This window comes from Cololabis saira, chromosome 3 (assembly GCF_033807715.1).
Source record: "Cololabis saira isolate AMF1-May2022 chromosome 3, fColSai1.1, whole genome shotgun sequence".
Taxonomy (NCBI): Eukaryota; Metazoa; Chordata; class Actinopteri; order Beloniformes; family Belonidae; genus Cololabis; species Cololabis saira.
In genome coordinates this window covers 51,630,446-51,636,452 of record NC_084589.1, presented here as the reverse complement: position 1 = coordinate 51,636,452, position 6,007 = coordinate 51,630,446, and the positions used below count along the sequence as shown (strand labels likewise).

Sequence of the window (6,007 nt, the reverse complement as noted above, 5' to 3'; positions counted from 1 at the left end):
CAGACATATACAAAAATCACTTCGACAAGATTGCAACCAGAGTTTGAACAACTATTAGATAAGAAAAAATAAAAAATATAAAAAAAATATGAAAAAAAATATAATATATGGTGACAGAGTTAATGAAAGCAGGAGCAGGGTGTTTCAAGGTAGGTGGATAGGACTTGATTAAAACAGATTAATGATTGCGATGATCTGATAACTACAGGTAGATGGTTCCAGTCGTTTGGGCCTTTGAACAGTTGCCAAGTTGCCAAGAGTTGCCAAGTTCCTCCACTGGCCGTCCTGAATCTGTCGTGTAGCTGAACATATTTTCCACTGAACGTTTTACTCTCTTTCTTCTCTCTTATCCGAGCTGTTGCTGCAGTAACTTTCCTGCTCTGTTCCCTCCAGTCCAGGAAATACTTTTCTCTGAGCCAGTTCACTCACCGCCAACTTTGCCATTTAAATATATTTTTAAGGGTTATTGGTGTTCTGGGTAATAATTGCATCATGGAATAACATCTTTGTATGCCAGACATGTCTAACTCAAAAAAATAATACAGATAAATGAAATTAAAAGGCACCAAACACATGGTGACTTTTAACTGTGTATAGGGTCAAAAAAGCACTTTACTGTCTCTTTCTCACTGAGCTATTCACACAAACTCCTCAACAGCTTGCTCTTATCTCTTATCTCTTATACGCACTCGAAAAGAAAACCTTTGTATTTTTGAACGTTTTGAAGGCAAATATCAGGATAAATATAAAAACATCTACCTGTCTCAGGTCCTAGAACTGGTTAAATAATTATATCTATCTATCTATCTATCTATATATATATATATATATATATATATATATATATATATATATATATATATATATATATATATATATATTAGGGGTGGGACGATACTGGTAACTCACGATTCAATACTGTGGCGATATGTGGCCCACGATAACGATAATTACGATAATATCACGATATCTACGATATTCGATATATTGTAAGAAATTTCATCAATGATATATTACAATATATGTGACTGAAAAAGAAAAAATACCCATAAAAAGGAAAACGTCTGTAGTTATGCATTTATTCAATTCTTAAAACTTCATACAATGTACAAAGAAAGTGCATTTGTGTATTTCCTCACTGCTGCTAGTCTTGTAAATGTAAACTCTGAACAGCTGGACTAATTAAAGTGCATGAACAATAGTTCGGTGACAACCGCGTAAATCCATCATGTGTGTTGTAATAAAATATCAATATTTGCCGTCAGTTTATCAATTATTTATTGCGACAGAGAGCGCAACAATATATTGCAATATCGATTTTTTTCCCCACCACTAATATATATATATATATATATATATATATATATATATATATATATATATATATATATATATATATATATATATATATATATATATATATATATATATATATATATATATATATATATATATATATATATACCCAATATTATGTATGCATAATATGAAACACTAATGCGATACATCCATTTCTTAAAGTTGTATTGGTTACCAGAGAGCTGGTGAAAGATCCTGCAGGTTCCTGAGCTGATGCAGGTTCCTGCAGGTTCCTGAGTTGATGCAGGTTCCTGCAGGTTCCTGCAGGTTCCTGCAGGTTCCTGAGCTGATGCAGGTTCCTGCAGGTTCCTGCAGGTTCCTGAGCTGATGCAGTTTCCTTCTCCACCACCAGGGGTCTCCTGGTCCATGAATCCATGAAACGGGCCTGGTAAACTCCCCAGAACCTCCTCCTGTTGTTATTAAAGCTGTGGAAACTTACACCTCATCCGTCACAGCCGAGGATTCACCTGTTTACATGTAAACCCTGTTGAACGCTCAAACATCCATCCTGGGAAAAATAAATAAACCAGTATTTCTGAGAAAAACATTCTCAAGTTTAAAATAACTTCTGTCGTCACCTAAAAAACAAAAATAAAACGAGGTCTGTGTGTTCAGGGTCAGTTCAGACCCGGGTCATCCTCTCATAAAAACAGATAAAACTCTTCAAAGTGAAGATGCTGATGATTATTTTGTGATTTTGGGTTAAAAGTAAAAGTATTTCCTTGATATTTAAGGATATTTGCGTCAGTTCGTGGATGTTAGGAACTATTTGTGTTGTGTTTCTTGCAAATATCTGGTTTTTATTGCTCCTACCGCGGCTGTGCAGTACTGACTTACTTAAGTTTAAAATAACTTCTGTTATTTTAACCTTAAAAACTAAAATAAAACGAGGTCAGAAGGAGCAGGAACTGTGAGTTCAGACCTGGGTCATCATCTCATAAAACAGATAAAACTCCTCAAAGTGAAGCTGATTTAGATGATTTAGTGGTTTTGGGTTCAAATTAAAAGTATTTCCGCGATGCTAAAGGTTATAAGGGTTGTTTCTTGGATGCTAGGAAGTATTTGTGTTGTTTTTCTTGCAAATATCTGGTTTTCATTGCTCTCAAGGCTGCACAGTAAAAGACCCTAAAATGAGCCAAAAGACGTGAAAACTCTTTTTATTGTTTTATTATTTTTATTAATTTAACATCCACATTTTGCTTATATCCCCTTATTAACCAGTTCCTGACTGGGTTATTAGCTACGTGTGTTTACGGTTGATGAAACTTTGTCTGGAACGTTACAATCTCCAGCTTTAGGCTTCGTTATTGTTGTTGTTGTTGTGTTTATTTCGAATATGAATCATATAAAAAAAGAAAGAAATAAGACAATCGTCTTAACATGAGACATAACAAAGTACATATTCAAAAGGGAGTGAGAAGAAGTAAAACTTACAAACTCTCACCCCCTCTCCTTAAATATGACTAGCTAAAACATGCGAACATAACATTATGCAAACATAATAAAAAAAAATAAAAAAAATAAAAATAAAAAAACAAAAACAATCAAAACAAGACAATAAAAACATTGTAGCAACATAAGCTACTGACTAGTGTAAGAAAATAAGGATAAAAATAGATAAATAAAAAATAAACACTGTTTCATTGCACCCAAGCATTTTGCTCATCTCTGTACCTGAAAAATAATATCTTTGTATTTTATTACCTCTGAAAAATAATATCTTTGTATTTTATTACCTCTGAAAAATAATATCTTTGTATTTTATTACCTCTGAAAAATTATATCTTTGTATTTTATTACCTCTGAAAAATAATATCTTTGTATTTTATTACCTCTGAAAAATAATATCTTTGTATTTTATTTGAAACGGTTTAATATTTGGACATTGCTTTAATTCCATTAAAACTTGTTCCATAGCCTCACCCCGCTGACTGAAACACAAAAACCTTTCCTGTTTGTGCGTATTAATGTGACATTAAAATTACTTTTGCCCCTTAAACCATATCTTCCCTCATGAAAAATTCCTTATTGTCACTAATTTATCCTTCAGGTCCAACTAGCGTTAAATAGGAATTTTCTTCTCTTAAACAGCTAGCTAGCTCGTTTTTCTGCTCTAAAGTTGACATTAGTCATTAGTAATATATATATATATATATATATATATATATATATATATATATATATATATATATATATATATATATATATATATATATATATATATATATATATATATATATATATGTGGTGGATATACACACACAGGACAATTGTTAATTCTCAGAGTTATAATTCACGGCGACCTCGCCCATGTTACAATGTCTTGTTGTTCCTTTTACAAGGGATATTCTTCCCTTTAATTATACGTGCTACTTTAAGAGTAGAGACACACCTCGGAGGTGCGGACGTTTTTACCTGCGCGAGATTTTGCTGTTGGTGGTTTTTGGTTTCTCACTGTGTTAATTGAATTAAATGGAGTGCTCTCCAAAGAGGAATTAATCTCCGTCGTTTCTCTGCCTACATCAACCGCACTCCTACATATATATATATATATATATATATATATATATATATATATATATATATATATATATATATATATATATATATATATATATTATTATATATTATTATATATTATTATTACTATTTATCTTTAACTCAAATTATTTTGGTTAAATTGGCCTTTATTTCTCTTTAAGTTGCAGGACCCCCTGCAGTTCCTCCACGACCCCCTAGGGGTCGCAGACCCCTGGTTGAAGACCCTGTCCTATATTGTAGATTTCCATACAGAAATAATAAGATACTTAATGTAAATGTGTCATTTGTTCCTGTTCTACTGTTCCTTACGTCCTAATAAACATATTTATTAAAAAAAAGAAGAAGAATGCTGTGAAACTTTGCACTTTTCTTTTAATTTGTATTATTTAATTTCCATATTTTCACTCTCTATCTTTCTACTTTGTACCATTATGTTTGCAAACTAAAAAAACCCAAATATGGGCCGTTTCCCAGGCGCGTGCGTGAGGCGTGCCGCTACTTCCGCCGGGTCCTCGGGAGCGCGCACACAGCGCGTGCACGGCGCCATCCCGACAAACGAGGACTGGACGGACAGGGAGCGGGAGCGCGCACCGACACCACAGGTAAGAGACCCCCGCGGGCACGAGCGGGACCCGGGCAGGGGTCCGGGGTCCGGGGGGGACTGGTACCGGTCTGGTCCTGGTCTGGTCTGGTCCTGGTCCGGGTCCAGACCGGTCCGGGTCCTCCCGCACATCTGGACTCTGCTCCGCGGAGGAAGCGCGTTCTTTTTCTCCGGGACGTGAAGCGGCCGAGGAGAGAGCGGGGGCAGGGGCGGCACCAGGGGGGGGGCCCGGGGGGGACCAGGGGGGACCAGGGGCCCCTACTGATTTACCGTATATGCATTTCTATATTTAAAAAAAAAAAAAAGAATTTAAATATCTCTCTCTCTCTCTCTCTCTCATTCTCTCTACATTTATCTGTCATCCTACGTCACTTTTTGTAAAGATTCATATCCGGCACTTTTTAATCCTCATATTGTACATTTCTGTCTATACTGTTCATTTCTGTTTATACATTTTATCTGTCATCCTACGTCACTTTTTGTAAAGATTCATATCCGGCACTTTTTAATCCTCATATTGTACATTTCTGTTTATTTCTGTTTATACATTTTACTTTATTCTATCTCTCAGTTTATCTCCATATATATTTGTTTGCTTTTATATTTTTATCTTTTATTTTTATTTTTACTGTATTGCACCAATCACCACAACAAATTCCTTGTGTGTGTTAACAAACTTGGCAATAAACCCGCTTTCTGATCTGATTCTGATTCTGATATATACGGGTCAATGACGTGACGCCTATATTTTCTGAAAAACTGATTTTTTTTCAATTCAAAAAAGGTTTAAATGGATAAAAAAATACCAGATATATGAACTACCTGTCCCACATATGGACTCACTTGAATTTTACAAAAAATACTAGTTATTTGGGATTTTGTTGTTTTAAGCGTCAAAATGTGATGTGGACCGACCATGACTCTTGTTTTGAAAACTTTTTTTGAAATCACTCTAAATGTATTTAAATCAATCTTCTATCTGGCATGATTTCAGAACTGTCTTGTAATGCGTTTTTGTAATGCCATTTTATGAAATATTATGTGGCGCGACCATTAAAATAACAACCATTTTTGTATAATACTGAAAACTTGTCAAGATGTTAATGAAATTAATTTATTTTAATATGAATCATGGTTGCACCACATAACCTTTTTAAGGCTAGTGCCAATTCATCTTGACAAAAAACTCAATTAAAATTTTTTATATGAATTTATGTGTACACAACATTCTTAATGTTTGAACTACTGCAATAGATATTCTTTTTTTTATTATTTTAAAATTGACCTATTGAAAATCCTTATTCGTCATTGACCCATATACATATATATATATATATATATATATATATATATATATATATATATATATATATATATTTATTTAAAATCAGGCTCAAGACTCACCTTTTTAATTAGTCTTTTAGCTGATTCCTTGTTTTCCCATGTTTTAACTAGCTGTTCTTGTTGTTTTAGTCTTTCTTGTATAGCCTTGTTTTAACGAGCTGC

At 33.8% G+C, this 6,007-nt stretch overlaps 1 protein-coding gene across 1 annotated transcript in view; it reads left to right on the top strand.

Moving 5' to 3' along the window:
- Nucleotides 1-4,427: 4,427 nt before the first annotated feature.
- si:dkey-199f5.8 (beta-1,4-galactosyltransferase 3) overlaps nucleotides 4,428-6,007 on the top strand; it is a 57,910-nt gene continuing 56,330 nt past the window's right edge. Inside the window, exon 1 of the mRNA XM_061717765.1 lies at nucleotides 4,428-4,502. The gene's annotated coding sequence lies outside the window, so the exon portion shown is untranslated. The remainder of the gene's footprint in view (nucleotides 4,503-6,007) is intronic.